General features: G+C 39.1%; 1 long non-coding RNA gene across 2 annotated transcripts in view; it reads right to left on the bottom strand.

Annotated features, from left to right (window-relative positions):
* Positions 1–2321: 2321 nt before the first annotated feature.
* The window catches only part of LOC133214804 (uncharacterized), a 79218-nt gene continuing 59606 nt past the window's right edge, over positions 2322–21933 (bottom strand). The window contains exon 3 of one of the 2 annotated variants that reach the window (XR_009726231.1): positions 2322–2757. This is a non-coding gene — a long non-coding RNA (uncharacterized LOC133214804). Of the gene's footprint in view, positions 2758–9213; positions 11357–21933 lie in introns of those variants that run through there. The other variant, XR_009726232.1, reaches the window with a different exon arrangement.

Raw genomic sequence — 21933 nt, 5'->3', positions numbered from 1 at the left:
GCTATAATATTGGATATTTTTTTAATTATTATATCACCTAAAAAAGGAAGAAATGATAACTACTCCCTTGATGAAGCTGGTGATTACTTTCTGAACATTTTGTGTTTCACATAGATTACAAATTAAAATCTCCTTGCCCAGGACAGAGAGGCTAATATGCTTGAGAGAGACAATGCTTTAGCCTGCCATGAATTAGCAAAATCCAATTACAACTAGTATCCAAAATGCTATAAAATGTACCATACTGCTTAAAATTCAGAAATGCTTAAAATCCACATTCTGAAATGAGTTGTGCAAGCAAAAACATCACCAGAGAGCTCATGGAGAGCACACATACTAAGGATGCAAGTGTGGTCAGAGAGAACCCCAGTTAGATTCAAGTACATATTATCAAAAGGGAACTGTGGGTGCTTTCTGGGGGTGAAACAGTACTGTTCTCTAGAAGACTGCAGAACATCAGCTTAATTTGAAAGCTTTCCTGGAACACACTATGTTAATTTTTTTTTCTCCACAGAGAGAGCTGAACACTCCTTTCAAACAGAGTTTTGATGATCTAAACTCTGGAAGCAAAAGATTAAGCTCTCAGCTCAGGTGTAGACTTATAAACACTAGTATATTCAAAGCAGCACAGGATGTTGGCCTCCATATTCAAACAAGCATTTTCTTTTGGCAGAAAATACTGATTCACTGCAACCCCATTGCTTTTCAAGATTTCCCCCTACCCTGTAAAAGTGCACATACACAGTGATGGTACTGGGGAAGGTTTTTCCAGTTCAGGTAAGGATTTCTACCCAAAATAATTTGAAATGAAGGAGACTCAAATATTCTACAGCCCAGACAATGGTCCAAAGGTTAGGGTGGACAAGAAGGATGAGAAAGACCCAGCCATAAATCCCTGCTCTACCAGCCCAGAAGCATTATCTCATTTGCCTTCCAGTGAAGAGAGGAGTTCTATTTTAATTCTGTAACAAAAATAGTTCTCCTGGCATATTGACAGGAAAAGTAAGGTGAAGGGTGGTGATTCAGAGGCTCTGACCTAAAGTCCTGTCTCTGCCCCTGGACAGGTAAGCAGCCTGGAGCAAGACAGGGACAGGATGTTTCCAGTTTCCCACGTAGGACTGGTATACCTGAGCTGTCTTCCATAGGCCAATTGAACATAAAGGTTCATATAAATACTGACTGTGTTCAGCACTATCAAAGTAGTAAACATGATCTGTAGTTCCTTCAAGTTGATTAAAAACTATGGAATATTTCTGATCAACTGAGTGCTTGCACAGACTCACTATACAGCAAAACTGACACCAAACTGTCCTTAAATGATCCAGGACAACACCTGGACAACACAGCCTGAGAATCTTTCTACACTGCTTTTTGCCTGTATTCCCACAGAAAGTAATATTACTCATGGAGAAGGTCATAACATATAATTTTGTGCAATCACAGCTTATAGAAGTTAATTGCAAGAGTTACTTCAATCCCTGGCGCAATACATGCCTTTTAATAAACAACATTTTAATTGAGTGTAATTGTCCACCACAAACTCATTCCATGTACCCAGAGGCAGTTATATTAATTCTTGAAATGCAGAAGGAAGTATAACTATCACATAAATTAAGCTTTAAGACAAAAATGCCCTGACAGACTAGCACTGCTACAAAATAGCAGTAAACATGCACATAATCTGTTTGGAAGCTCACGGTAAGTGCAGATGAGCTGCTCACATTTAGAATTTCTGCAGTGTTTGCTGCTACAGCATTTAAGTTCTCACACGTTAAATAAAAACACCATATGCATCAAGGATGGGTTAGAGGCCATTTCATGAACATTAAAGTGTTTCCTGCTTTTTTTCTCCTCCACTCTAAATGGCAAACATTTCATATATTCTTATAAAACCAGAGTAGCACTAGGAATACAGGTTCTTTGAGAACCGATATAAAGACCACATTCAGACACCACCCACTGTTACTAAAGCAGAATTGATTCATGCTTGAGACGTAACTATTGATCAAATATTATTTACATACTACAGAGTTTCCACCTTAGCATTTCTCAACAGTTTTGAATGAAAACAGGCAATCTCTATTGATAGGTAGAATGGCATCAAGCCAGCCTGAATGTTTACCCTCCAGGCAGCATCACATTCCTTCATCTCTAACAGAATCATCTCGGCAAGCACATGCAAAAACTTCAGCTCTGTGGAGGAGGCAGTATAAAGAGTATACATCGTATGTACCCTCCTTATACGTTATACAGCACAAATAGTGTACAGGCCTGTTGAAAAAAGATTACATGATATTTTTGTTTTTATATTTTTTCTTAAGTGAGGAGACCTTCATTTTACTGATGTTTGAAGTTTTGAAGAAACTTCACATAAACAACTGTTCAATATTACAGTTACAAAAGACAGGGGGAAGAAAGGGCTGTGTGCTCTTCTGATTTCAAATAAAATGACTTTAAACAGTATTCGCAACTGTCCAACAGAAAATGAGTGAGGCATCATATATAGCAATAAAACAAATGTGACATATTAAGACCTTATCTCCATCATAACTAACCAAAAGGTAGCTCAAGGGCACACACTTAGGAACCAGAAATGGTCCACAAATATTTTTGAGTGCTCCAGAAGAGCAAAATGGGAAAAGAAACCAAACCAAAACCAAACCGACACCCTGTCTCATGTCACAGGGCTCTGAGCTCGTTGTGATGTTGCTGTTGTGACTGGCACCATTTTTATACCTCAGACTTAGTCAAATATGTCTAGAAATAAAACAGTTTAAAGAAAACCAAAACTAAAACAAAACCAAAATCAAACCACACTGGTTTTCAATTTAATACATCAAAACCTGCAATTGTCTGCAAGAACATCCATGTCAAGAGGAATTCAAAGTACCTCAAACCATTGAAGAATCTTCTGATGAAGGCCTCTGGAATGCAACATATTGCAATGCCATAGCTAAGCTAAGAAATTTTACGCAATAAGGTGATGTGCTTTGAAGAATAAACAGGGAATCTGCTTGATAATACCTGATCTGGAGGGTTACAAGTAGAATGCTTCATGTTCCCCCAGCTTCCCTTCAAACTATTCAGACATTCAGTGAAATGCAGTTTTATACTATGCTGCTTTGACCCTTGCAGTATTTTATATTTTGAGCAAATGAGCATTACACCCCTTTCCCAGAGGCTAGTGAGAATGTAAAACAGGAAGAAATAGGAATTGCAGCCAATCTAATCACAGAATATTGAAAAGGTCAAACAAGTGCACCACGCCAGTGTAATTTACAAAATGAAAGTTATGAAGAGCTCTTTGATATGGTGGGGGAGTAACAGAAATGAAGCATGCAATCTCTATTTACCCAGTTGTCCAGGGAAGAGAGGGAAACCCCCAAAACAGGGACAGGAAAATGCAAACTCATTTCAGTGTTGCAAGCTTCAAAGTGTCGAGCAACAAAATCTGCCAGCTAATGGATTTTTCTTCCCTCTGAATTGAAATTCATTTTTCCTCAGTCCAACTTAACAGTGACTTGAAGTCAGTTTTCTGGTGCATTGACCTTCTGCTTTTTGGAAATCTACTTTGTTTTAAAAGTGTTTGGAATGCAGGTCAATAAAAATGTGGGGCAAGGGGATATTATGATCGTGAAGGATTTCCTCAGACCTTACGTTACTTCTTGAGTAAGAATTTGAGATGCTGCTTTGCAGTTTAGCAGCCTCTCTGGGCCTTCTTTTTACCTATGGAACAAGGCTGCTGGAGCTCAGTGACTCCTCAAAGTAATGCAAATGACTTTTCATTTCCACACTGAGCCTTCTGCATTTGTTGCATGTTTAATAAGAGCTATTCTACCCATTCGCAAAGGGCTCCAGTGTATAATTTATGAAGAACTATGAACAATAGTGGCAAGAAATTTACATTTATATCTTGGGACCAATGAAATTGCTGCTGCCTTTTTTTTTTTTTAATATATACAATTTTAAAGAAAACCAAATGGAAGAAGAATAATGAAAAGAGTCTTAACCTCTGAGGAAATTGTTAATGCTGAATCAGAAATTTGAGAATTGCAAAGCATGAACAACTACAGCAAAAATCTTCCACCACTCCAAACCTGTTAGGTTTTTGGAGTTCAATGACGCTTTGGATCACACACCATAATACTCAACACAAGGAACAAAAAGCCCTGTTCTTCAGAACTAAAGTGCCTTCAATACACAACTCTGATTGCTTAGGGCAATGCTTTGGGAATGGGGATAACTTGTTCTTGCTCTTTCTGCCCAGGATAGTCCCACCCTAAATACATTAAATACTCTGTAAGAAGCACAGCAGCCAGCATCAATTATCAACATCCTGCCAAAAAAGATTAACCAGCACTACCTTAATGAAGAGGAAGAAATATATTTGGATTTCCTCTTCCAAGTTTTTTATTAACATTTTCTTGTTTATCACATCACAAAGCTCATTATGATGGAATTTTTGAGCTCTCTGTCTTAAGGAACTGTAGGGAAACTATTTGTTCATCACATGTGTAAGGCATGTAAGGAAACAGTAGGATAATTGTGCCAGTGAAACTGCTTCCAAATAAATTCACTTGAAAGGAAAACTGGACCACAATCAAGTACATGTATGGGGAAGAATGAAGCTTCACAAATTAATGCCAATCTAGAAAAATAATGGTACACAAATATGTTGCACAGACATTTGTGTAATGCTTTTAAATTAATGAAAATAAAGAGATATAAGCTATGAAAGGAGGCAATGGGAGGAGAAAGCAAGCAAGGAGAATAAGGGGAAAAAAGCTCGTGTTTCCTTTAAAGGAGGACATATATAGAAAGGCTCTGGAAAGGACAGAGCAACCCAAAAGACCTGGGCAGACATGACATGGAAATATGGCAAGAGTTGATTTTAATGGCTAAACCAGTGTCAAAGAAGGAGAACAGGGAAAAAAGGGAAGAGACACATGCCTGGTGTAATGCAGGCTGGGCTACAATTACACCCTGCCATTCAGCACATTTTTGGGGAAGACAGCAGCAGTGGGCCCTACCACAACACACATTAGCAGTGCAAGGTGCTGGGTTATGCACAGCTCTACTAGCACTTCACAAAGCCCCATAGAAGGTGGTGCATTTTAAGAAATGATCAGGCAGTGCTGGAACTTAACTTGTCACATCTTTGTGAAGAAGAGATGCCAACCTCGAGGCTGCACATAGTCAAATTTTTGTTCCTAGAAGCAGGATAGCTAACAAAACAGGTACAATTTAAATCTGAGCATCTCAAGCAAGCAAAGGGATTCTGTCAGCTGCAGGGCAAAGGCGTGATAAAGGCTATCTAGTCTCCAAAGCAAAACATTGACAGCTTCTATGCCTCACCTTACTTGCTCATTGAGCAAGTATCACTGTCCTATATGAGCATGAGAGACTTAATTCACAGAAAATTACAAACACTGAGTATATCCAAGCTACTGAACATGAGCCCAAGTTATTCCTGGTACAGTCAGTGCTGTTCTGCTGTTACTTGCAACATGAGCAATTTTCTTAGTAAATGTTGTCTAAGATCAGAATCAATCCATGCCACGGGTAATGAAAATTTCAGTGAAAACAGGCATTGCAAGTTATCACTGGCTGCAGCCCTAACCTCTGCTGTTTGTCAATCCTCAAAATATTTCCTCATTCAGATCCCAGTGGTCATAATGAAAAGACTCATCCATCTTTATTACTTCAAAGAGAATGTATTACCATCTAAAATGTCACTTAATTTTCAACACCAACTATGTATTTCCTGGTGAAAAACCTACTTGGAAACCATATCCACAGCACACAGAAAAGATTATTAATATCCAATCAAATGTAACAGTTTTATCCTAACGAATATTTTGTTATCACCACTCACTATGATTTATTGTGATCTATAAAGCTCCTGTTCTCTCCATCCTAAAGAAAAAAAGACTATCTTTATAAAATTAATGTGCTCCCACAGCAAAATTATATTTTTGACTATTTTCAAAAAAGATGAAAATATCATTATGAAACATCACAAATCATGCCTCCTAATAGAAATCTTGGTCTGTTGTGGACTCTGAAATGGCCCATGTGGAATGGCTCATAATTATGGTTCCCATTTATCTCTACTGTGTTGTTCAGCTCAGCTGCAAAGGAAAATTCTCTTGCAGTTATAGCTCCTGGGCCAGACCCTCAGGAGGAGAAGCCAGCACAGCTCCATTAACCAGCTCTTTCCCACAGCATTTCCCTGGGAACTGTTAGGGACACCACATTAGGAGTGAGCTCTCACACAACAGCTGCTGCCCATTGGGCTCAAGTTGCTTGGTCTCTCCCATTGACAACAGCACATCAGCAAAAAAATTAAACAAAGGCAGCAATAATACCATTTCCAGCCATGCAAATGTTGTGTTATACACCTCAAAATCACACAACTCTCCCCCCTGTCCCTATTGCCCAGCCAAGCAATGCTTAAGAATGGTCCCTGCCTCAAGCTAGCTCACAAGAAACGGGTTGGAATGCAGCTCCCTGGTCTGGTGGGTGCAAGAGCTTAGTAACATGAACACAGGCAACTACATACCATGGCTGCAGGGCCAGAAATGGTTGCTGTGCATGTTCAAATATAGATATAGGTTCTCTACCCTGGCAGTTAATCACTATTTTTTGATTTTTCCATCTGCAAGAAAAGGAGGTAGAATTATTCCTTCGACTTTATTAGAATGGTTTGAGACCCTGAAGTGAAAGTCCCTATACCACTATAAAGGACTATTAATAAAGAAAACTGTAACGTTGTTTCAGTACATCACAAGCAAATTTGATTTTTAAAATGACAGCTGACTACTGAAGTATTGATTCCAATTCACCACCTGACAAAATAGCATAAACCTCCTCCAAACTCAATGCAAATGCATGGACCATTGCTTCTTCTCAAAGAAAATGAAGTCTAATTTTACTGTCCCTCAGATTTATTTAAAATGGAGCAAAAATAAGAGAGATAACAGCTACTAACTGGTGTTTCAAAACTAAGCACAAAGAAAATCACAAATTTCGGTACTCAGTCTCTCAGCATCATAGAATTATGTATTTTTCTTTATAGAAAAGCAAAGAAATTACTTCCAATGGTCATATTTTAAAATAAGAAATCACTATACAGTGCCTATGAATTGTTCAAGGTAATGCAGCGCATGTAATATCATAAGAAAGTGCAACCATCCTGAAAACTTTATTTCTTGGCCTTAAAAATGCACTCTCTGCAAGAATATTAATTTTATAAACAAAACTTCCCATAAAAGTACTTTACATTACCTGGCAAGAACATCAGAAGGAGCTTAAAGGGCCAAGACTATATAAAAGAATAATTATGGTTAAGAACAGACTAAACACTTTCCATATGGCAAATGATACCAAAAGCTACTCCCATTAAAAGGGAAGGCAGCAATACCAAGTGCACCATATTTCTTTACTACAGCATTTTTTAAAGGAAACGCTTAAAAGCAGGCTGTGACACACAGTGGTGTCCCAAAGCACTGCCAGCTTCCCTCTGCTATGTGCCAGCTCTTCTCCAGCACTTCCCAGCCCACAGCACACTACAGGAGGGATGCACCAACTCACCACCAAGGGCAAATCTGGTGCTCAGCTGCTAACCCCCACGTGATGGGTCTAATCCAATGCACTCAATGTTTCCTTGGGAGCTTTTTTCCTCTTGCCCATTAAAAAGTAGTTTGGGAACTTCTGGCAAAGAGGCAGTACAGGAATTTTGGGAAATGTGACTTGGACCAACACATTAAGACATCACAGCAAGATTGATGAGTGCATGTCTAAGCTTTCACTTTTCAGCTATGACATCTTAACTGTGGTAATCTCCAATTTCCTCTCCAACTAGTTCTACTTCCAATAGCTGCTGGTTTGTTAACAGATTTTATCAGAACAGCTCAAGACAATCTTGAGGCACAGCTTTGCAAAACGAGCATGAAAGGAAAAGAAGCAACTCTGCTCCTACTTTTTTGAAGCGTTTAGATTTTTCTGCACACATCCTGACATCTGGAATTAACGCTACACCCTCTAAGCAGTATTTCTAAGAGTGGAGTTAAACACTTACTTAGTTACATGATTCCCAGGAAAATACCTTCTGCAGTGAGTTATCTCTAGAAGTTAAGACCAAAAAAAAATTAAAGCCGTCATCAGGATAACTAGGGCCAGACTAAAACCCCTAAACCTTTTAACTCCCACCTGATGTGGTGGCTATTCCCAGAAACCTGCCCCTTTGGCAACAGCAGAAGTAAGCATGAGTGCCACTTCAGTTCTCCATAAAGCAGCTGGTATTTGAGTTAATGGAGATGTAGGCAGTGGCAGAAGACTTTTGCTTTCCCAGGTTATTACAGTTCCCTCATTTGGAATCCCAATTTTATCATAATACCGTTTTTAAATACAAAAATAGGTAGGTGTGATCACAGACCATTCACACAGCCTGCAAATAACACCTTCCCTGCACAGTGGGTGACCCAGCCATGCACTTAGTTACCTTCTGCTGGCATAGCTCCACAAAAGTCAGGGGAGTGATGATGAATTAAGTCAACTGAGGAAAACGGTCACAGGTTCTCATTGAAATATGTAAGAAAAAATAGCCTTTAAAAAGAAAAACAAGAAAAAAACCCAAACAAAGCTAACACAACTGGAATGCCCCCATTCCTCAATCTATTTAAATACAGACAGAAAGCTTACTTAAACTTGGGGTACAGGAAGTAAAAGGAGTCTGTCTTACTAGCAAAGGCCAGAGGGTGAGTAAAGGAAGCTGCTGTGCTGATACTATGCAGCTGCAGGTGTGCTGCAGCCTATCAGCATTGCAGCTCCACAGGCAAACACTGCCCACTTTACTTTCTCCAAGATTTTTAAGCTGTTGTGTAAAAAAAAATAAAAAATTAAAAAAAAAAAATCATTCATTAGCTCACAGCTTGTCTTCAAAAACAGGTATTTATTTCAAAAGCTGAGGATAAGGCTGAGAGCCCTGAAGGCACAGAGGACAGTAACAATGAGTGATGCTACAGAAGATGCTGTGGTGCAAAAGGGTCTTTCAAACCTGCTGGGGGTATGTTGCCTGCTGCCTGGCTTTAATTCCGTGCTAACATTGTCATTTACACCTCTGATGTCAATAATACTGTATACTAATTCCCCCAAGTCCTGAATTCTCAGACACCTTGCTGGTGCTTTAGCAAGTAGTAAGCTAGATTGTGGTTCTATGTCCTGTGAAAAGGGACAATTCTTATTGGAATGGTGAGATTCTGTGTTGGAAATGGGATTCACTGAGTGTATATTGCTAGGCACTAGTGACATTTCTAGCCCCAGAATTTGCACATGTTGGCTTGAGTACAAAATCTGCATGGGACCTTTTGTTTGTTGTGCTCAGAGACAGGAGGCAGTCAGGCCTGCCTTCCCGTCCTCTGGTAAAGGTAAAGTAGATGATGGAGAAGATGTTAGAAAGAGATTCACTTTCTCCTCTACTGTGTCTCTGCTAAGCAGACAATAAGAAATGCCCAGAGATGCATGCAACTATGCCTCTAGTCTTCAATCAAACAGCCAATGTCTAATGAACTTAAAATGCTGTCACCACTGTACTTCATTTCTGACCTGGGCTTTTCAGGCAGCAGAGGTCTCATGGATGTTATCCAAGTTGTTTTTATTTGCACAAGCCAGATCTTCAATTCTAAGTGCATTACACAACCTATGCTTAAAGTGATTCACCATCACTGTAGTCTTCCTGGCTTCCTTCACTTTCAAAAGCAGTTATTTTCCTGACATGATGTAAAGTTTTTTCTTACCTGAAGAAATCACCTTGTCTACTGCAATGTCTAATTCCACCAACACAAGTACAAAATGACTGAGGTGAAAAGATCTGTTAAGTTAGTTATTTTGTGATTTCTATTTAATTTAACCCTATGAAAGTGGGTTAGGTCAGAGTACCTCGAATGCTTAGTTAATGATCCACATATAAGCATTGCCATCCCCAAGAACATTTCTGAACAGGGTGTACTATGGAGTTAAAAAAATAAGCAATTTCTATTACTGAGTTGTGTTTTAAATTCCAGACTGGCCAGTCATGATAAAATACAGAGACAGCTTAAAAATCATCTTCTGATAAAGAAGGAAAAAAAAAAAAAAAGTAATGTTTCAAAGTCTGTTCTTCAAAAACTACCTCTCCCTCAAGAGAAGCTATTCTGTTATTGTGAAAGTGCCAAATGAAGAATCCAGCCCAGATGCAATCAATGCCTTGGCCAACATACCACAGCTTCCCCAGCTTCCCCACTTGTAAAACAGTTTTCCCCAGTTCCTTTTTATCACTCACGTTTCTCTTGGCTTTTTAAATTTTTACTGAGTCTGCACTGCAGGTACACCAGAAAAGCTCTGATCTGTGCTGCACCTCCAAGCACTATTCTATCACATATAAGACCATTCTGAAACAACTCTCCTGTAATTAAAGCATGTCTCTGAAGCACCTGTAAAACCTTACAACCAGGCAAGCATTTTAATTGACTGATGCTATAGCTGAGTTTGCATCTATTATCTACATTCTACTTCATGTAAAGTCACAAGACTGATACAAGCTTCCAATGGAAAAGTGAGGTCTTATTCCACATGACATTATACTACAGTAGATATACAGATCTCAAAAGATCTGGATAGGAAAATACATTCTGGGACTGTAAGAAAGGCTGAAGTACCATGTAACTAATATCAGCTCACAAAGGTCAGGTGTAAGAAAGATACAATAAAGTGATATAACAGGTAAATTACTGTATCTATGGAGATTTTCTACTGAACAAAATTAGTCATGCTAGTAGTGATAATTTCATACTAAAAAGAATTTTTTCCATATTTAAAGTTGATTGAAAGATACTTTTTTTTCTAAGTACACTAAATTATCATGTAATCCAGACCATTTCTAAGTCACTCTAAAGGAACTGAGCCCTGCAAGTAAATTTGTTATATTTCTGCTATATTAAATAAGGCGTTTGTGACTGGGAATGTATCTTGAGGCTCCATTCTGCTGAACTGCACTGCTTTCCTGGCAATGAGCCGAGGAAGGTCAGAGCCTGTAAGAAGGTCTACTCCAGAAGAATGTAACCCCAATCCTTTACCCAGCAGCCCTGCCACTACACATATTGGAGTCACTCGATAAGTGAAGAGCTCACACAAATAATCTTTGCTTTTCTACTGAGCAACATGCATTTCCAGTTTCTCCTCCAGTATCCACAGCTGTGCAGCAAATGCAGGGCACTTCATTTATCAGAAGATGACAGTGCTGACTGAGGTAGTACAATCAGGCAGCCTCTTCCATCTGTTAAATATATGCCTCTATTCCCTCTTAACTTTCTTTTTCCTTTTGCAGGGAGGAGAAGCACAAGTAGTTTTATGCTAAATATTTTGGCCATGTATACAATTTTTGCCTTATTCTTCTTTAACTGACAAGTCAAATTCCCCATGTCAGACCAGCATAGCCATTTATGCCACTCATTGTTTGCTCACAAAAGGATCTACTGAGAATATAATACAGTATTGTCAGATCAGAATGACAGTTGATGATAATGCAAGTTCCTCTGTATTCTGGTTGCCAATATTATAGTCTAACACTTATTGAGGTTTAATGCTCAAGGGAAAAAAGAGAGTGAGGCTCTTACTTCAAACTGCAGCTAGATCAAGTTTAGGAAGAGCATACCTCAATGAAAATGAGTTAATTTAAAAAAAAACTCCCCAAATTTGGAAGAAATCGTGAAAGAGAGATGTATGATAAGTTCTGACGATCAATGACAAACTCTCAATACACACAAGCGTCTTTCAAGCAATATGTTTTATGATTTTGCTGATATTGGTTCACAAGGAGAAAAACAAATCGGCTCTCAGTGCCACTTCAGAACCCTAATTCAGTCTACAAATGTAGCTTAAATTTGTGGCTGGTGCCACTATAAGGTAATAAAGGCTGAGATTTATCATTCAACCTACAATGGATTCAGATCACATTACGATCCCTTCTCAGAATGGTAGGATTATTTTTTTTTGTGAGGGACTAGAAACTTCCTTAGCTCTTGAATTTACTGCCAGTTGCTCTGTAGGAAAAAAGCAGCATAGTAAGTAAAAACAAACCAAGAGACTCTGCCTCTGCAGTGGGCTGGCTGTTCCACAGCCTCTGCTCAAAGCTTTCTCTCTGTTTCCATTCTTTTCATTTGCAATTACTCCTCTGGCAAACGCAACATAACCAAGTTCTCTTATAAACCAAAAATATTTAAAGGGAACAAAGCTGGGAAGAGAGTAAGAAGCATGTGGCTCGATTATCTACATTTTTACAAACTATAAGTGTCAACTGTTTCTTTTCCTATTTTCCTTTCCACTCTGGGGTTACAGCCACTCCTTTTGCCTATAAACGCCCAACTGGTGAATGAGGTCACTTTTTAGAAAGAGAAACCTCAGAAAGCCTAACCCCTAAGAACGTCTTCCTGGATACTAATTCTGTTCAATCTTCTAATAGCAGACAGAAACAATGTGCTTGAGAGAGATTATTGGCTCCAGATAAAGGGATTTCAGGAATCCTTGCAATGAACCATAGAGGAAGAAACACTGGGATCTGGAACAACACTCATAAATTTGATATTAAGAATAATTAAGATATGAAGAACATTATCATCACATCATTGGGGTATGTTCTAAAACAGTGGTATGTGGAAGGGGATCCATCTGTTGCTAAGCAAAAATCATAAATATCTAAAACCAAATATATATCATCAGTTTAACTTCCCTGGGCCACATTCAGCAGTGTGTTTACTTATTCATTTTTTTCTATGAGACATTTCCATCTTTCTCTCCGTACTGACAAAACAAACAGCAAGAATTATGAAACATGAGTCAAAGCTGAAGTTTAAAGCATACAAAATTTTATCTATCTTCTGAGGAAGGCTACTCAGGCAAGTCAGGCCCTGATACAAAGCTATTAACTTGGGTGAAGAGCATGGTTGTAATGGAAATATTCTAGTTGTTTTGCACAGTAGGGTGGAAAAAAGCTTACTCTTAGGAAAATTCAGCCAAGGCTGTCCTGCTTTACTGCAATTTTATGCTTATGTTTCTCATTATCAGAAGAGATTCAACACCCACAGGATTAGTTCCCCTTCTCCATTAGCCTGTCTTTAAAGATTGGGACAATAAATACATAATAAACTGTGGCACACTATAAACAAGCCCTTCCATCTCTTCAGTTCATTTTGGCCTTCTCCATTTCAGCTTCTAAGAATGCAGGTACTTTCTACCTGCAAGCCATCTCTGCTGAGAAAGCAGTGGTACTGAAAGCTAGCAATATCTGGGCTGCAGCTGGAAGCAGACCCTGCATTTTCCACGTGCTCCTTCAGTATATTTCATGCCACAGGTATGACCACAAAGGAAAGATATCAAGACTCAGTTTAGTGGAGGGTACTATTAAAAGGTTGACTTTTGTAAACAGCTATAATTCAGTATATACTTTCTGAATACAAACTTAGGGACCCTCTCTTACGGACAGAACGGGGTTAATTTTTCTCCCATAGGAGAAAAAGAAAGCATGGAAGACAAATCTTAGATCATTTACATTCATCAGCAAATTTTTATCACCAGGAACATCACACGGCTGCAGTCATCCCTCCCCCAGGTTAATGCTGCCTGAGCAGCACAATGTTTATGGGCACCTGGGTAAGCTGGGTGTTCATCTCTAAACAAAGTAATAAATCTTATAATGTGTGATACTCTTACCTATGCACACACAATTTCTTTTTGGAAATTAAATCATCCTAACTACATGTACAGTTTCACCTTCATGTACAGGTTACCCCAGAAGTCTGATAACAACCAGCCCAGCCCTGGCTTCATGCAGTGCTTTCCAAATGCCTCACAGACCACCATCAGGCCACAATGCTCCCAGTTGCATTTCTTTAGATGTCCCAACTCATGTTTTCCTTCTAATCAAGTGACAGAATTTGATGATGTGGCACACAGTTAGTTTTAATTGACAAAGCCAGTGAACATATCAGCATCATACGGCTTCCGCACTCTGTGTAAACCAACCAGCTCTTTGGAAACATACTTGATATTTAGTACAGGTCTTGCTGAGCTTCTTGTCAACACTTCCTTCTCTTCAGCACTGCTCTCAAACCATTCTCCACCCAGCCTGCAGCTGTGCTTAGGATTGCCCTGACCAACATGCAGGACCCTTATATTTGACCTTACTGAACTTGATGAGGTTGGCATTAGCCCAGCTCTCAAGTCTGTCAAGGTCCCTCTGGATGGCATCCCTTCCCTCCAGCATGTCAACTGCACCACACATATGTGCACCTCAGGCTTAAAACAAATGGTTCTTTAAGCTTATATTCCTAGGCAGCTTGAAGAAAAAGAGGTGTGTCATTTTCAAAGCAAATTTCTCAGGATAAGACTGGCCATGCTTTTGCTCTGGAAATAACAGAACTAATAACATTCTCTAATATTACTGAGGATGACTAACATCAGGTTTTTGATAAGTTCCAAAGTGTGCACATTGCAAAATAGCTGTCTGCAGAAACTCAAGCCAGAAATGACTGTGTGGAAATGGAAAACTGATGTGTCTCACTGAACCTTTAGCAAGACTCTAAATATGAGGAATCTAACAATATCTTGCAAAGAGTTTAATTAATACTTTCTTTTAGCACAAATATTACTTTGCCTTACTACATGATATTATTAGCTTCCCACTGTGGGTAATTTTTATGCCCTAGGCATTCAGCTTTAAGCAGTTCTGTGAATGGCTCAGCTTGACCAATTATAAAATAGGAGAAATGTGTATGTGCAGGCTCAATTTAGCACACAATTAGTATTTGTTTTCTTCAATAATAGCTAAATTTTCCTCATACATAACATGCATATACAGCAAACTCTGGGGAAAAATACTTCAGAAACTGTCCTTTTTATTTTTTTTAATAATCACAAACCTGTGGGACAAAGCTCAAGCTCATCCATGAGCCCTTTCTCATTCACAGTCCAGCCAAGCTTAATGAGAATTTTCATGTACACAAATATTGTTAGGACATAAAGCTGTCAGTAGTTCTCTTCACTACTGGATATATTCACACTCTCCCACTCCTCATTGCTCCCCTGTCATTTATGTCTCAGTCCATATTTCATACCCTTTTGTGGCCTGTCCAGTGACGCTCACCTGGCTGCATCCAGTTCTGCCCGTGGCTGCATGGATGTAGTCCCCACAGGCTTTCCAAAAGCAGAGGACGAAGAGGAGCACAAGACTGCTAACCTCTCAGCACCAGCCAGGCAAAACCTATGCTGGGCTGTGTTCTGACCATCATTGCCCATTGTACTCATACATCATTTACCAGCATATAAACTGCTTCCAGTTAATAGAAGTTCTGACATTTTTCATCTATGACCATATAGTCCGAGAAGCTCAACATGATAAAATTTTCCCCAAGCAGTCTTTCAGAAAATGGAAGTATTTATTGCCAACATGAATTAAAATGGCCAAATGCATAGGATTTTTTGTTAAATAGTTTTTATTGATAAAGCTTAATATGTCTTAGTATGTCTGTTTACTTCAGTTTACGGTAATCACTTAATTCTTCTCTGTCACACCCAGAAAGATATTTTAAAGCATAAGATTTCTAGTGTGCTCTGAACCTCACACAGAATTGATTTCAGCACATACAGTACTACTGGTGTCTGATGCTGATGAATTACCCTGCTAGTGAAACACAATTTCTACTACATCAACAAATAGTTTGCTATAAAGGCCATAAGATTCACTCGGTTCCTACAACAAAAGCTCCCATTTCATCTTCATTAATCCTTGTGAAATTCGATAGATAAGAGAAAAATTCCTGCTAGCTACCCTTATGGTACTCTCAACCATTTAGAATGAAAGATAAAAAAAAACTCAACCACCAAACCAACAGAAGTTAGTTTAAGCTGAGAGCCCCAGAGGAGTCTGAGGTCACTATTCAAAACTCTTGTCTCTTATGAAAATGGAAAACTATGCATTCACCTACTAATCTCCCAACACAGATTACTGAAAAGTAATTCTTCCAAGTCCTGAGAACACCACAGATAGAGACCCCCAAAATCTCCTTCAGAACAAAAGAGAAGTACCCAATTTGAACACAACACTGTCTTTCAATTGGATTTTGAATATTTTTAATTCTATTTTCTCATATTTTAAACCTTACAATAGTCCAGTTTTTAAACATTATTATTCTGCTTTAACAAACAAACAAACAAAAAAAAAACACCAAAAACCAAACAAACCCCCCTAAAACACAAACCCAAACCACGACAAAACCAAACACCAAAAAATAACATAGAAAAGAAAATAAAAAATTAACAAAACACCAAAACCTCAACCAACAAAAAAAATTCCCCACACCAGAAGTTGAGAAGTCAATGGACAAGGAAAACGAAATCATTAAGACTCAGGATGGAGAAACTCTTTTGGTGCAGCCAGTTTGCTTTGGAGTGAAGCACAGCTGGGTAAAACATTCCTGTGGCATCTCAGCCAACAGGGAGAAGCAGTTCTGTGTTCTTTCACCATCATTGCTACGAGAATATTCCCTTCACCTGAAAGAGCAGGTGAAATATTAGTGCAAAGCTTAATTTATGGCTGTAATATGAAGCACAGAGAAGCACATGACTTCTCAAAGACACAGTTGAGGATATTCTCCATCAATAACTTTCAACTCTTTATCCAGTGTCATAGAATCATAGAATCATAGAATAGTTAGGGTTGGAAAGGAACTTAAGATCATCAAGTTCCAACCCCCCTGCCATGGGCAGGGACACCTCGCTCTAAACCATATTACCCAAGGCCTCGTCCAACATGTTATACAAGCCCAAATTTGGTGTAGTAGCGGAATGCCTAACTACATATTCTGAGTTTTACTCAGTTTATCCTCATTTCCACACTCATCCCCTGCTGCCAGCACACTGGAATTACTTGCACAAAATAGAAAAAGTTGGGTGCAATATGAAGATGAGAACAACATGCACATGTGTGCTGTATCAGGCTGGAAAAGCCCCCTGCAGCTTCAGCCTCCATACCTCAATGCACACAGGAGGTGAAATTCCACTTCTACAGACTAGAGCCCAGCTCAATTTACCCTAACATCCCTAGCTTCACTGTAGTTGTGGAGAATATGCCTACTGACAGTGTAAGCCCAATTCAACCACTGCTTTTTACCTATCTTAGACAATACCATCTCACAAACAAAAGAATCTCAGATCCCTATTAAAAGTATTCTCCTGTTTGCTGTATTTTCACTTATGGCTTCATTCTCAACAGAACATCACTTCAGACAAACGTTTATTTAGGCTATGTCATCCAGAACCTTGCTTCCATTTGCTTAGGAGCTTTCTCTTATTTTCAGTGACAAACATAACAGGATGAAGTAATCTGAAAAACTACTTTCTCCTTTCAGTTTTGGATAATCTGCTCAGTGAAACATTTCTTCCTCTAAATCCACATACTGTAGTGCTTGAATTGGTAAGAATCTTCATTTCACTCAGTATGAATACAGTAGTACAAACAGTATTAGAACCATACTCTATTATTTGCGAACAAAGTCAAAAGTCTAGATGCACCCAGAATGCTGATTAGTAGAAGCCAGTGAACTTTATGTTCACATCCATAATTGCTGGATCAATGAAGTAATCTTTCAAATACTAACTAAGACCCATCTATGTAATGTGAAACATCAAATTCTGGCACATGAGAAAATAAGGATCCAAACCCAAAACCAAAAAATCCCCAATCGTACACTGACTTCAGTGTCTGGTTAGTGGCTCTACCATGCAGGAAAAAGCAAAGCACCAATCTGACTGCACAGCATCATCCATGCTTCCTTATGGACCAGAACAAGGAAAATTCAGTTCATCTACCATGTGCTACAGCTATCTTGGCAATGCCATGGTGCCTCCTATGTCACTCATGTTTTTTTCTACAAAGAATGAAGGTTATATAAGCTTACTGAGTACCAGTTTCATAAAATAAAGTATGTAGTTGCTCAAGTCACATAACTGGACCGATTCTAGTTTGAGCCACATTCAAGAGACATTCAAAAGGCAAGGCCACAGTGTCTGCCTCCACAAAAAGCCAACAGCATTCTCCAGTGCTGTTCGTTCCCTCTTTCAAATCATGGTTACATAGATAAGATCAACAAGCAGGTACACATGCTATAAGCAGTGTCATTATACCTAGGTTACTGTATGACACAAAGCAATTCTAGTTTCTTAATTAACAAAGGGGCCTTGAAGCAAGGGCATCCAGTCCTACCAAATCCTTGAATATGGCTAAACCTCTGGTCCCACAGAGCAGGTCACAGAACCTCCAAAGAACAGACATTTAAACTCTTCTCTGATGCTGTATTCAGCTGAAATAACTTCTTCACAGAATCTTTTGTTGACACCAATTATAATTTCCATTAGAGTTGCTGAGATTTATCATCACTACAGAAGGATGTGCACTAAACAAAACAGTATGCATATTGCCTGCCCTAGAGAAACCACAATCTAAATTTTTCAGATTTAAGGATTATCTAGCCTTGGAATTAATTCATTAAAAGAAGCAGGGCACATCAAAGAGAGACTGACATGCACAGTTGGACTGGTAGAGAATACATAGGACTTCAGCTGAGTGACAGAAAATGATAACATTAATGGAGAAGAAATTAATGGAGTAAATGCAATATTGAAGCAAGAAGGTGGTGGTAGGAGTAGGCAAGTGGTAAATGACACTGAGCCCCATACGATCATTAGAGGCACAAGTTCACATTAGTTCACAAGCATCCTGCAGTTTTAGACCACGGGTACAGCCATCTTCTCTACACAGATGGCACCTTCCATCCTTAAGGCTCCATAAAGTAAATTTATAAAGTAGGTTGTATTATAAATATTGGAGCACCCTGAACTATGGAGATCCTCATCCTTAGCCTGTAATCAACATTTCTGCCAACCAAGTTCTGTGAGGGGAAATTCCTTCTAGATTGCCCATTAAGACTAGAGTCTTCTTGTCTCCGCCAAGGTCACTGGACCGTGAGATGTTTCTGGCTACGTTTCCCAAGGCAATGAGGCTTAGAAGTCCTAAAGAGGATTTCTCCAGAACTTGGAAGAAATTAGTTCACTGGAGGTGAGAAACACCCAGGTTAATGTCACAGCACTAACTGGAACAGTGGCTAAACCGAACTGTTACACACTCTCCCTGGCTGCAGGCACAGACGCTCTTGCCAGCCTGGCTCTGTACTTCCCTGTGAGCATCAGCACCGAGGGTTGCCAGAAGCTGCAATTACATTCGGGAAAGGGAGAAAGCTATGGGACAAAAAAGAAAGCTAACCTCCCCCCCACTCCCCAACACACACAACCCAGCTCAATTTCATTCTTCATGGAACACGCACTGCTCAAGCAGGCACTGTTTCATCAGATAGGAAAGTTGTTGAAGTGGCAATCTGGGGGGATACAGAATTTCAGGCTCACAGTCATTTGAGTTCCTTTTGAAAATTAGGAGCATGCATATGCCTTAGAGGAGATAATAATAAAGAGAGACCAGATTTAATTTATGGGATATATTTTAATTTACTCCTATGATGATTTAGATGAGGCAATAGTATCTTAAAATGCCTCTGAAACTGCATTTGCCAGCCTCACAGAGTTCAAACCACTTTCCTTTAATAAACTGGTTATTGCTCTTCTTTAAATGTCATTATATTTAACATTTCTTCTTTGTTTCCTGTAGCATTAATCTCAGTTATTGACAGTCAGCATCCATACTCAAGATGAAAGGAATTCTCTTGTCATGATTTAATGCATTTCACATCCTGATAATTCTTTCTTCATTCCTGCTGTTTTAAACAAAACTAGCTAGGAGCACCATTTCTGCCTTTCACTTATAACTGCTGGCTGATAATACAGAAACACATCCAGGGGCAGTTTATTATGTTATCTGTCCCCAATTATTTTTAAGATGATTAATGATTATTCACCACAGCTATGTAATGACTACAAAAGTTCTTTGATATTCCTAAACAACTATCTCCCCAGTTTCTGAAAGCCCACTGAATAGGCATGACTATGCAGTCTGTTGTAAAATTGCCTACAGACAAGTCCTTAATAAACAGCTACCAAAAAACCACTGATTTATATTTTTATCTTACTTGCATTTGGCTATACTATTCCTTATTTGTTTAAAGGAGGCGCTTTTAAACGATGGCTGCAACCCCCAGAGCACTGTTTAATGAATTCTAATGTTAACACGTTCAAAGGCACAAAAGAATTAGCTACTGTAGGCTGTTTGAGCCTCCAGTTTTCTTCCTTTGTTGCTTGTATCATCTCAGAGCACAGTAAATTAGCAGACAAAGAGCAGCATTTTATGAAGTACATTAAAATTTCTTAAAATACAGCTATATTTTCATATTTATAGTGCACAAGCTTCCCATCACTCCTTCCTTCACGATTTGGCAGCAGTGCAGATTACAGAGGGGAGAGACCAGACCTCATTATCCCCCTATAAGTTCCTCAGCCTCTGATCTTCCGTACTTTTGTCCACCAACTCAACAGTCCCTCTGCTTTGACCTCTGGTTTTAAGCAAGTTGCCAGAATTATTATTACAAATGACTGGTCTGAGATGCGAGCTATACACAGGAAAGCACAGCAGTTATTTACATTATGGTATGCTGCAGCATGCAGCTTACTGTTCAAGTAACTTGTTTAGACAGGGGAAATGATGCAGCAGCGACAGGCAGAGGCCAACTCATACCGCAGAGAAGTTGTGCACCACTGAGCATTGCACCAAAGAAAAACAGAAGAACCAGTTCCTACCCCAGTTTATTTTGGTAATGCAAGAGGTGGATACAAACAGATGGGGAAGGAGGAGGGAATGAGAAGACACTCCGATCAGATCATCAGCACCCAAAGTGCTGTCAAGACTTTGGGAGGCAACCTGCCAAAGACAAACTTTAATGAGATTTTTAAGGGGGCGGATGCTCATTAATTTTATGACAAAACATGTAAATATTAAGGGCTTACAAATGCAGTTCACTGCAGTGAAGAAAATGTCATTCTACTAGGAGGAACAGGATTGCCTCTCTGAAGTGGGCACCAAGCAGTATCTGTTGCCTTAACAGTGAAGAGGGTTATCACAATTTGCAACCTGCAAAACCAATCCCCAGGTGCATTTGCTGGCCACCTCCAAGTACCCTCCTAACTCCCCACCCTCATGTCCAAGTCTCCTCTGGAAGGAAAGCAAACGCACAGACCGGACGGGGTTGCAGAGCCACCCTGGATTCCCATGTCTTTCACAGACAGCTCCCCAATCCCGGTCTTCCTTATTCCTGCTGCAGTGCTACAGGCCAGTTCAAACAGCTCCAGGGAGGATACTTTCCTTTGCCATGTGATTTTGGGAGTCATATATCACTGTCTTAGTCACAAACTCCCACTTTGAAAAGTGCTTAGAATGCTTACAAACTTGATTCCCTTCAAAGGCTGTAGATATTATTAGAGCCTAGGTCTCTTTCAGAGAGAGAAATATGGACTTTATTATATTTTATGGTTAAGGAAAGGTTTCCACTAGGGTCTCAGAAGATTGGGAATTCCTAGAATCTGGTGTCCTTCAAAAATATAATCTGTTGATTTACAATATGAAAAATTGAGATTTTTTTAACTGCAATTTTCAAATATAGTTAAGAGAACTCTTACTATAACTCTGAAGCAATAGCTAATTGGTTTTTATTCCTGTCCATGGCAAGGTCATCACTACATACAAGGAAGCAAGATAAGATTTGGGCACTGTTTGTTTAAGGGCTAATTCTTATTCCAAATAATGATTAAAAGAAGACCAAAAAAGGGTTATATTGAATAGAGTAAAGCAATTAAATGATAAAATACAAATGGAAAATGAAAAGCATTTGTAGCTAATGAACA

The sequence above is a fragment of the Neopsephotus bourkii genome, unplaced genomic scaffold, assembly GCF_033783945.1.
Source record: "Neopsephotus bourkii isolate Nb327-2 ecotype Australia unplaced genomic scaffold, CSIRO-AGI_Nbou_v1 NB_936, whole genome shotgun sequence".
NCBI classification, from domain to species: Eukaryota; Metazoa; Chordata; class Aves; order Psittaciformes; family Psittacidae; genus Neopsephotus; species Neopsephotus bourkii.
The sequence above is the reverse complement of the archived record's forward strand: the minus strand, read 5'-3'. Positions and strand labels throughout refer to the sequence as shown.